This window comes from Durio zibethinus, chromosome 4 (assembly GCF_047325235.1).
Source record: "Durio zibethinus cultivar Kanyao isolate XHJ-2024 chromosome 4, ASM4732523v1, whole genome shotgun sequence".
Classification (NCBI taxonomy): domain Eukaryota; kingdom Viridiplantae; phylum Streptophyta; class Magnoliopsida; order Malvales; family Malvaceae; genus Durio; species Durio zibethinus.
In genome coordinates this window covers 14,081,071-14,093,177 of record NC_143165.1, presented here as the reverse complement: position 1 = coordinate 14,093,177, position 12,107 = coordinate 14,081,071, and positions in this window count along the sequence as shown.

Genomic DNA, 12,107 nt, shown 5'->3' with positions numbered 1-12,107 from the left:
CAAATATTAAAATATCATTTAAATATAAACCAATCAGGTCTAGGATTTCTATTCAAGCTTGAACAATTTATTCTTTAATTTTTTTGCAAAGAAGATTGTAGCTTAAAGATAAAAAGAGTTATAAATGTTGAAATTTAAAATTCAGATTTGTTGGATATCATCTCTTAAAATAATCAATTAATTGAATGAACCGAGTTAAACTTTGAGTTTTTATTCCTACTTTCTTGTAGGCATGATAATTCTATTTTTTATAAAATTATCATAGGACTTACTTGATTAATTTTATTACTTGATTAATTTTTGCTTGAATCTAGCAATTTAATTCAAATTTCCACGTAATTTGTTTTTATTATCTATTTTGTAGGTGAAATTGGAAGATTAAAGACCAGCTACGGGGGCAAGAAACATGCAAGCAATGGCCACGCCTTGAGGAGTTGCTGTCCGTTGTCAACTTGAGCTGTTGAACATCCTTTTGTTGAGCCATAGGGGAGATTTAGTTGCCAAGCCGAGAGACACCAGGTGCTGACTCGCGTGGAGAGCGCTGAAATGGATCCTTGAGTGAGCTGAAAGAAGAAGTGTTAGCTGCTGCCAATGTACTACCCGATTTACTCCAAAATTATGGATCAGCCTCTTCAATTTTGCACACAATGTACCTGCCAACTCAGCCACTTATTTGTCACAAAATGAGACTGCATGATTCCTGCATGAAAGAGAAAGGGACAGCTGGCAAGCAAGCTGCTGCATGTCACACATTTAGGGAAGAAAGAAAAGGAACAAACTGGCTGTTCCAATGTGAGGCTGTGTACAACCCAAACTATCCACAAATTGACTGGTGAATGAAGATGACGTGGCTTTTTACTGGACAAAAGAATGGCTAGTCATTGGTTAACTTTGGGGACTTAAAAATCCTCCACACAAGCGTCTCAAATTCTGCTTGAAGATCCAGCTGTGACCTCCACTGCTTATACCCGAATATTCTCCAAACTGAGAGCATTTATGGCTGCTGAGTTGGCTCTAAATGGCACCATTATTGGCTGACTTAGAAGATCCAAAGGAGCTGCACATTTTTGTCATGAAGAGGAGCTGCCAGCTGTGTTGTAAGTGAGAGAGAGACAAAGAAGCTAGCTGTCAAAGCACCACAAGGTGCTAAACATTGAAGCCGAAAGCTCTTGAATGAAGTTGTGAGCTGCTGCCGTTCCACAAGCTGTCACAGGTTGCACAAGAGACCTTCTCCATTGTTGAAGAACTGGACTTGATATAGCACACGGAAGGAAGGTTATTGGATGATTGGAGCCACCTAAGAAAGCTTTCCATGAAGACCCAGCTGTTGCCAGTAACGTGACTGGTCCTCTCCTGAAATTGACGCTGCTGGTTGCTGCTATTTTGGCAGCTGACATGGCTCTATCTTGCAAGGCCATTGGCCACTAAAAGACACCCAAGCAGCAAATACATTTTAGCATAAAAGGAGGAAAGAACAGCTGGCCATCTATGCATGAGGAAGAAGACAAAAACAGAAGCTGGACAGGACATCTCCAAATTGACGCTGAATTACTGAGCTGCTAGTCATCATAAGCTGTGTAAATGTAAGAGTTTTCTTCTTTTTGCCCTTTGCTGCCTTCCTTTATAATGTATCATTATTTTAAAAATGTAGAATTTTGTATAGGTCACTTTATTAATGTATTATCGTAAAATTGAACAAAGTATATATGATTGGACGATTACAGTATTATATGGAATATGTGGACATTGAATCATTGCAGGCCTTGGCAAATGATGAACAGTTCATGAATGCTGTGACAATCTAAATCAAATTAATCCAAAACCTACCTTGTTTAATTAATGGGTCTAATAATTGGTCACGCATAACAAAACTATTAACGAAAGCACTCAATGATAGTATCGTATCCAAAAAAAAAAAAAATGATAGTATTGACTTTGGATGGAAATTAAGGTCAATTGCAATTTGAATTGAGGCAAGGAAAAAGCGTGATTGGATGATTACATATGTTTGGTGGGGCTGAAAAAAGGACCAATATATTGATATGCAGATTTCAATAACAATATATTAAAAAGGTGAGCTATATACGAGGAAAGACAAGTTGTTTTCTGTTTTGTGGTATCCATCAAGTCCCATTTTGAACAATAAAGTTGTGAAAGGAGAATCGTATATATTGGTATGCAAATCTCAACAAGAGGCTGCCTTGTGTCATCCATTTAATTTACCATGTTATAATCTCTTAATTTTTATTTTTTTTGTTTTTTATTAATAGAGTCCATTACCTTTTGTTTATTTATTCAAAAGGTGCGAGACTCACTTTTTTCTAAGGTGAGATCCATGATGTAGACACCGATTTTGTCCGAGTCTACTGTTTTATTTTTTTAATAATAATAATATTTAACAAAACAAACAAAAAACAAAAAAAAACAAGAAAAAACAAAAAAAACAAAAAAAAACGAGAATTAGACAGAAGTCAGAGAGTTGGTACGGTGCCGCTGTCGCCAGCCCCTGACCAACCACCCTACAGCCACCAACCAATTACCCTACAGCCACCTAGATCCTCCTAATTGAAGCCTTTAAAAATCTCCAGCAATTTCCCTTTCAAGGGAGAGAAGGAGCTAGCTGAAATCCCCTTCAGTCTCCCTTTGGAATCCCCATTTAACCCCAGACAGACCCCCATTCTTACACGTAAAAAAACTCAGTTTCACGCAACCCCCCAAAGCACCCAAACCGAAAACAGATCTACACAAAACAAAAAAAAAAAACAACACAATCCTCCCCACGGCGAGGAACCTCAACGCCGAGCCACCTGCAAAAGCCAAGAAATCATCAGTTTCACCGAAAAAAAAGAGAAAAGAAAAACCAAAAACTTCAAAACTCGATCTACGCGAATCAAGGCCGTTTTTGGTGAAAAGGAGGTCAGATCTGTGCTCAGGGGGTCGAGAAGAGTTCGTGGGAGAATTTTGGGGTTTTTTCGACCACCGGAGATGACGGCCGGCGACCGGCGAGTGGTGGCAGCACCGAGGCCGGCCAGCGTGCGGCTGAAGAAGAAGAGAGAAGAAAAAAAAAGGGGTTATTTTTTTTTCTGAAGACCGAAAAAATGATGAAAAAAAAATATTTTTGATTTTTATATAAATTATCAATAGCCAAAACGACGTCGTTTCAATAAAACCCAAAACGACGCTGTTTTAACCAAAGAAGGATCCGCGCGTTGACCCGAACCCGACCCGAGATCCGCACAACCCGACCTAACGACCCGTTCCAGCCAGCCTTGAATCGGTTCATACGAACCGCTAGTGGACGGACTGAACCAGTCAGATCGTCCGGACCGTTGATCCGACCGTCGAACCGGTCAGATCGCCCGAACCGCCGATCCAACCGCTGAACCGGTCAGACCGTCCGGACCAGCGTTGACCGGTCCGGTTCAGGTAAAAATTTTTTTTTTAATTTTTTATTATTATTTTTGTTATTTTAAATATATTTTTATATTTATGCATAATAAATTTATAAATTTGTTAAAATGAATGTTTAATCGTTTTAATAATAATAAAATAAAAAACAAATAATAATTAAAAATATATTAAAATACTTTTAAAAAATAATAATAATTTTCCCTGCCTAGATGTTGGAAGGAATAAAAATATTTTTCTAAAACAATAATTCCGCCTAGATGTTGGGGAATTATTGTTAATAATAAATAAACATAAAAATTTTTTAATTAATTTTCAAAAATTATTAAAATCGAACTTGCTTCAAAAATCCGCCTAGATGTTGGAGATTTTTAGAGATGTTCGTATTTTCTTAAAAACGAAACCTTAAGCACTATTTCTTAATCCTAGGTTTCTAAAACCCCTAAAAATCCAAAATCCTTAAAATCCAAAGTCCCAAAAAAAAAATCCTAAGGACACGTGTGAAAATTCTATTTGAAGCAATTTGTTCCTGAATGCCGCCTAGATGATGGGGTATTTAGGAAATTTTACTTCGTGAAGTCTTTTCACATGATTTCTTAATTCGTATTAATAATAAGATTAATAAATAAAAAGTATAATAAAATTGAAATCTTAAATATAAACAGTCGCACCTAAACTCTGCCTAGATGTTGGAGAGTCGGGGTGGTCTCATTATATTTAAGAATCCAACTCTTAAATTGCATTTCATTTAACATGACATTTATTAGCATGATATACGTTAGCATGTTATCATCAATAATTGATTGCATTACTCTCTCTTTAATTTATTGATAAAATTTTTTTAATAAAAAAATAATACTAAAAAAAATCTTTTTGAAACATTACAAAATAAAATAAAAATAACATTCCAAAAGAAATAATTCTTGGTACTCTGCCTAGATGTTGGAGAGTCACCAACAATTTTCTATAAAGAGGGTTATTTCATTTTAAGGATTGTTGTGTTAAATCTTAAGCGAAAAGAGTTATTTCAAATTCTGCCTAGATGTTGGAGAATTTCAAGATAATTCTTTAACTTAAAGATTTTCTCAATATTCCTAAATAAAAATTTTAGCAAAAATATTTTTTAAAGGGAATTAGTGTTAAATTTCAAATTAAAACTATTTTTATCTAACACCGAAAATAACACGTAATTAAATGGTACCAATTCATGGGCGTTGTGGGGGTGCTAATCCTTCCCCACGCGTAACCGACTCCCGGACCCAATCTAATTTTTTGTAGATCAAAATTTATCTTTTTGATAAACTTTAAATCCGTTTTTATAGTTTTATTAAAAGGATAACCTTTTGGGTGGCCAATCACACCCTAACAAAGATTGGTGGCGACTCTTTTTTTTATTTTTCTCGATTTTTAAAACATCTCGTCTTTTACGTCTGGCGGTCCCAAAACCTTTATGATAGCTTGGCGACTCCCCTAGGGACATTTTTTAGAGTTAAGCTAAAACTTTTAATTATGCGCCATTAAGAATCGTTGGATTTAATTGGTTTTATTTGACATTTCATTTAATCTCCTTTATTTTGATTTTTCAAAAATATATGTTGGTTGTCATTTTATTTTAAGTTTGTGTTTATGATATTTTAATTAATACGTTATTTTGCACACACTCTACATATTCATGCATGAGCTCTAAACCCAATCTCTATCCCTTTTAGGAGGAAATGAAGTAGCTACGCTCTCGTGAGGTGATAATCTCTGTATTTGCTAGCAAAACACTTCCACCCAGATTGAACCCATTCCGTTAGTAGCCTGTAATGGGTGAGGATCGGGGAGCCTTACTAGTCTATAATGGACGATGATGTGAGGAATAGTCTGGGAACCTTTAGACATGCAAATCTTAACCCAGCATAAAATGAGCCGTAAAGTCCAACTTTAGGATAGAGCCATACTGTCCCTTTTGCGAAAAGATTACCTAAATTAGGACACTATGTATATTCTATTATGCTTACTCAGTTTTATTTATTTGTTTTATTTACATTATTGATTTGTTTTATTGTCTTCAATTTTTGTTGCATGCATCATATAGGTACCATCTTTTTAAAAGGGTATTGTTTTGGACCAATCTAAAAAAAAAAACTTTCAAAAAACCTAAAGGATGTCATCTGTGTGTAAGTGCTACTTAGAGGTTAAGAGCCATTCAGAAGGTACTCAGAGGCAAGAAAGAGATTGCTTAGTAGATGGTCACATATCGGTGCTACCACAGTCAGTGCATATAGATCTCAGTCAGAATAATATATCAGAACTGGAAGCCATTTGGAAACAGTGGAGAACAAAACAAAAAGAATCTTTTTTCAAGAAATACGGGGATGTGACACTACTTATGTTTGTGAAGGTTGACAAACAGCTAATGAGAGCCGCAATACAGTTTTGGGATCCATCTTATCGATGCTTTGTATTCAACCAAGAAGATTTGGCTCCCACGATCGAAGAATATTCTTCTTTACTCCGGATAGAGTCTACCAATCAAGACAAGATCTATTGGAAAGAGCATAAGACCACCGGATATAGAAAAAAATTAGCCAAGATCATGCAAGTGGAGGTTGAAGAGATAGACAAGCACAAGAAAGAAAAAAATAGGGTTGACATCATTCCATCAGCTTTTCTGCTCGAGTACATAAGAAAGTATATTAATACCGATCAGGGGTTGGATGTGTTTGCTTTGGCCATCTATGGATTGATGATATTCCCTAAGGTTTTAGGACATATAGAAGCATCAGTGGTTGATTTCTTTGAGCAATTAGATAAAAGTATAAACCCTTCACCAACTATTTTGGCAGAAACTATTAGATCACTTAATTTTTATCGAAAAAAGGGTGAAGGACGATTTATGGGGTGTGCTCAGTTACTGTTTGTCTGGCTCAGAAGCCATTTTTGAGGAAAAAAGAAGACATCATTTCGACCATTCTCCGTGCATTTCAGTCCTATCAAGGAGTTTATGACTAAAGAATGGAGAAAAGATTGGACAAAAGGTCAGTGGTTGGCATTCTTTTTAAAGCTCACTAATGAAGATGTAACATGGAGGGCACCATGGATGCTTCCGACGGCTATCTTATATAGTTATGGAGACGAGTCCTGGGTACCTCTGTTAGGAATATGGGGGGCAATGAGTTACGTGCCCCTTATGGTTCAAAGACAATATGATTCACGACAGTTCATCCCTATGACTCATAGGCTTGGTTCACTCGAGTTTGATTATGGAACACTCGGTTATATGAAAAAGATTCGTGAAATCATCAAAGCATGAAAGCAGGTCAACCGAATGAGTCCAGCTAGACTTGCAGATAATGTTGCTGAAGGTTACCTTGTGTGGAGGATGAAAAGGGTTAACGAAATTAGGCCTCTACCAGCTGATATTTCAGAAAAATTGTCGCCTCCTGTTTCAGTACCGGTATTGTCTACTCTTGAGATCGCTCAACGAGAGTTTGAGGTTGAAAAGAAAAGGTTAGAGAAAGAAAAGGTGGTTATGATGGATCAGGTTAACCAACTAAGATATGATTTGATGATAAAAAATGATGCAGTACAGAAGTTGACTAAAGAATGAAAAGTATTGAAAGAGGATCTGTAAGATTTGCATCAAGAAAATAAGAAATTAAGGTTAGATAGTAGACCTTTGAAGGGATCCAAGAAGGACGTGGAAGAACTACGGGACATGGTGGAATATTGGAAGAACAGAGCTCGAGAGAACAAAAAAATAATCTCCACACTCACCAAAGAGCAACATGAATGGAAAGAAAAACTTTCAGGAGCCTCTGAAAAGGTAGCAAGGCATCAAAGAGAAAGTGAAAAGCTAAAAGCTGAACTAAGAAGGGAACAAAGCAAGAACTCCGATTTGCAAAGTAAGAAAAAAGCCTTAGAGCATGAATTAATGAGTTTGGAGCTTCAATTAACAAGTAATCAGAGGCACATAAACGAGATTTTGACTGAATGGTAAGATAGAGAAGATTATTGGGTCACACTTGCAATATGGAGGTAGATGCTCGAGAGATGTGGAGAGCGAAAAGTTTAAGGAGGCAGTAATACATCGAACACCTGACCGCTCAAATCTACAAGGCTATCCGAAAAGCAAGCAACATGGTTGAAAAGGCGGAAGCACTGGAATGAGAGATTGTACCAACCCAAGGCCACAGTCAAAGTTATTGCACTTTTTGCATGAAGCTAGGGAGCAATATGCTCAAATCAAATGTTTTTATGGCTTTAATGCAAGAATGATCGGATGATGTGTAAAGACTCCCATGGTTAATAAAAGTTTCTTTTTGTTTCGATCGATCCAAGACAATACCCTAATTTGCATTTCATTCATTTCATGAATACATTTTCATACTAACAATAATATCAACGACATTATATCATGCGATCTAATTCATGGTTAATAAACTAAGGTTCAAGGATAGCAAAGCCAAGGAACCACAACCCCGTCAATTTCGCATAGATATAATACTCGTTCCTAGACTCGAGCCATGGAAGAAGAGAATACAGCTAGATTTGAAAGGGTCGAAAGGGTACAGGATGAGATACAAGAAAAAGTGATGGAAATACAATAAAAAATTGAGGCACAAATGGCTGAATTAAGATAACTATTGATTGGATCAATGAAAAGAAAAGGAGTTGCTGGTGCATCAAGGACAGGAGATGAGGAAGAGCCATTATACCCTCCTGGATTCACTCTACCTCAAGTTCAGGTTCAAGTTCCTCAGGGTATACACATACAACCACCAAGTGCGCAGCCATACCCCTATGTCAATCATTCTGTAAATCAGTAATTGACCCACTTGAATGCCAATTCAAGACTCATCCCAGTCGATCCCATCATGGTACCAAATCTTGACGACCCTGTTAAGTAAGAGAAGTCTCATGAAATGTCAGAACCTGTTATAAATTCAAAAATTTAAGACAAGTATGATCGACTTGAAGAGAGGCTTAAAGCAGTTGAAGGTAATGACACTTATGGGGTTATTGACGCCAATGAACTCAGCCTAGTGCCTGACTTGGTTATCCCACCAAAATTTAAGACCTCAAATTTTGAGAAATATGATGGGACAAAGTGTCCATCTGCTCATATCACCATGTTTTGTAGAAAGATGATGGGTCATACCCATAATGACAAACTATTGATACATTGTTTTCATGATAGTTTGACTGGTTCAGCAGCTAAATAGTACATGCAGTTAGATCGAAGCAAGACCCGTTCATGGAAAGACTTGGCCAAAGTTTTTCTTGCTTAGTATAAGCATGTCTTGGATACAGCCCCTGATAGATTGTCATTACAAAATATGGAGAAAAAATTGACGAAAACCTTTAAAGAATATGCACATCGATGGAAAGATGCAGCAGCCCAAGTCCAACCGCCACTGACTGAAAAAGAGATAACTGTGCTATTCGTCAATACACTGAAGGCCCCGTATTATGACAGATTGGTGGGAAATACCACGAAAAACTTCTCTGACATGGTAATTTCAGGGGAGATGATAGAGAATATTATCAAAAGTGGTAAAATTGAAGGGTCTAAAAAGAAGACAGCTACCTTAAGGAAGAAAGAGCAGGAGACACATGTTGTCACTCACACAAATGCCCCACACCATCTTTTTGTTTCGTATAACCCATACCCCCATTACTACCCTACCACAAACCAAATCTCTCAACAACCATACCATTACCGGGGACCCCAACAACCACTACCCAGATCAAGTTTTAGCCTTCAACCATCCAATTACACCCTTGCACCTTCAGCTCGACCATTTACTCGACCAACCTACCCAAATAGCAATCAAAGAAACTCACAGAATAATAACAATCGGGAAAGACCTCATTTTGATCCCATTCCCATGACATACACAGATTTGTATCCTCGACTTATTGAGAAACATCTAGTTGTTCCTATTATCATTAAACCCTTGAAACCTCCGTTTCCCAAATGGTATGACCCCAATGCACATTGTGATTATCATTATGGGAATCCAGGTCATTCCATTGAGCATTGTACTGCTTTAAAGCGTAAAGTGCAAGGATTAATCAATGAAGGAGTATTAAATTTTGATACCAGCCAACAAGAAACTCCAAATGTCAATGGAAACCCTCTACCAAATCATACTAGACCATCAATAAATGCTTTGGTTGATGGGCAAACAAGCTATATAAAAAGAAGAATAGAATAGGTCAAAACTCCTATGGCTAAAGTGTTTGAAGCCCTGGTCAAAGCTGACATGTTGAAGCCAATAGAACCTCAAAATTGCTCTAAAGTAATTAACTCAACTGAAAGCTGCAATTATCATAGAGGTGTTATAGGGCATTCTATCAAGAATTGTCACCAATTCCATCAAGAGGTGCAAAAATTGATGGATGAAGGTCGAATGAAGTTTTACCAAGAGAAAAAAGAGTTGGTGAAAGTTGAAGTGTCTACCATTGATTCAAAGAATAAGTTTGGGCGTAGACCGGTAACTATCTATTATGATGAAAAGCCAACATCAAAGTTAAAAAGCCCGTCTCTCGACCAGTAGTGACAATTAAAGTTTCTGGCCCTTTTTCATATCAGAATGATAAAGCAGTACCTTGGAAGTATGATTATGATGTTGTAGTCAACCCAGATACTGCCAACATAATGGGTGTAGGAGGTATAACTAGAAGTGGCAGGTGCTATACCCCAGAGGCTCTAGAAAAAGCTAAAAAGGAGAAAGCCAAGGTAGGATAAGAAAATGAAAGTCATAGTGGTCTTGACGTAACCCCAGAAAAAGAACGTCATAAGCCAGTATCTGAGAGTGAAGCAGGTGAATTTTTAAAGTTAATAAAACATAGTGAGTATAGCGTGGTAGAACAGCTTAACAAGATGCCAACTAAAATTTCGCTATTGTCATTATTACTCAGTTCGAAGTCACACCGTAATGCTTTGCAGAAGGTGTTAAATCAAGCATATATGTCTCACATTACTTCTGTTGAATATGTGGAACAGCTTGTTGGCAATCTGACGATTTCAAACTATATCTCTTTCAGTGATGAAGAGATTTTCCCTGAAGGTAGAGGAAGTACCAAGGCTCTTCACATTACTGTGAAATGTAAAAGTCATATAATGGCTAAGATTTTGATTGATAATGGTTCATCCATCAATGTTATGCCTGTAACTACTCTGGCAAAACTCCCTGTTGATGGATCTTATATGAAACCTAGTCATATGATAGTAAGAGCCTTTGATGGAACTAGAAGAGAAGTGCTGAGAGATATAGAAGTGCCATTACAGATTGGCCCATGCATTTTTAATATGAAATTTCAAGTTATGGACATCTCTACTTCATACAGTTGTTTATTGGGTAGGCCGTGGATCCATATGGCAGGTGCTGTCCCATCTTCATTACATCAGAAAGTCAAATTCATTGTTAAAGGGAAGCTAACATGTATGGCAAGAGAAGAAGATTTATTGGTAACTCAACCGATAAATACTCTTTATGTGAAATCGACATATGAAGCTTTAGAATGCTCTTATAGATCCTTCGAGATTGCCAATGCAACATATATAGCTGAAAGATCTAAATTGTGTTCGCCACACTTATCTACGACTATTAAATGGTAGTCAAACAGCTTACCAAGATGGGATGAAGACCTGAAGCCGAACTTGAAAAGAACCTGCAATGAATCACGAAGCCATCGACTATGTATGAAAAGAGAGACGAGTTTGGCTTGGGATATAAGCCAACAAGAGGGGACAGAACAAGAATGGTGAATGAGAAAAGAAATAAGATGATAGCTAATCTTAAGGGATATGAGCTAGAGTCAGAGCCCATAGTCATTCCATACCTCTATGATTCTTTTCACTCGGGAGGATACATTTATCCGGATTTACCGGAAGCCCCAAGTGTAGGATTTATGGAAAAATTTTCAGAGCTAGCCATTCAAATGGTGGATGATGAAAAAAAAAAGAGTCGAAGTGAAGATCTGTTCATGTACCCTTGTCCTTTAGATTTTGAGCTGGATAATTGGAAAGTTACAGAGCTGCCTGTTGTTTTTAAAACTTTGGAAAAGTAATGTGAAACTTTAAATCCCTAATTACTTTCTACGAGTATTAAGAGATCTTTTATGGTGTGTTTATGTTTGTCATTTTAATAAAAGACTTAGAAGATGCATCCGTATTTTTTCTGTTGTTTTTATCTTCATTTTACCTTTCATCATTTTCTTTCCTACATTTTCTTGCCATTCCATTTTTGTGTGCCAATATTCTCTTCATATTACCCTTTTGCAGGGTCTCAAACAATGAACATGAAGATAATCATGGCATTAATCTCGGATTTGATTTTGAAAACTTAATTCATGTTGATGAACTTGATAACGAGGAAGATTCAGATAACTACACATTGCCTCTTAATTTGTTAAAATTAATAGAACATGAAGATAAGCCAATTGAACCCCACTAAGAAATTACTGAATCAGTAAATTTAGAAGATGGTGAGAATAAAAGAGAGGTTAAAGTTGGTATATCTCTTTTACCAACTGAAAGATAGAAGCTAAAAGAGCTGCTCCAAAAATATGTAGATGTGTTCGCGTGAACTTACCAGGATATGCCAGGACTCAGCACTGATATTGTAGAGCACAAGTTACCTTTAAAACCAGGATGTAAGCCGATGCAGCAAAAGCTAAGGCGCATGAAACCAGAGATGCTGCTG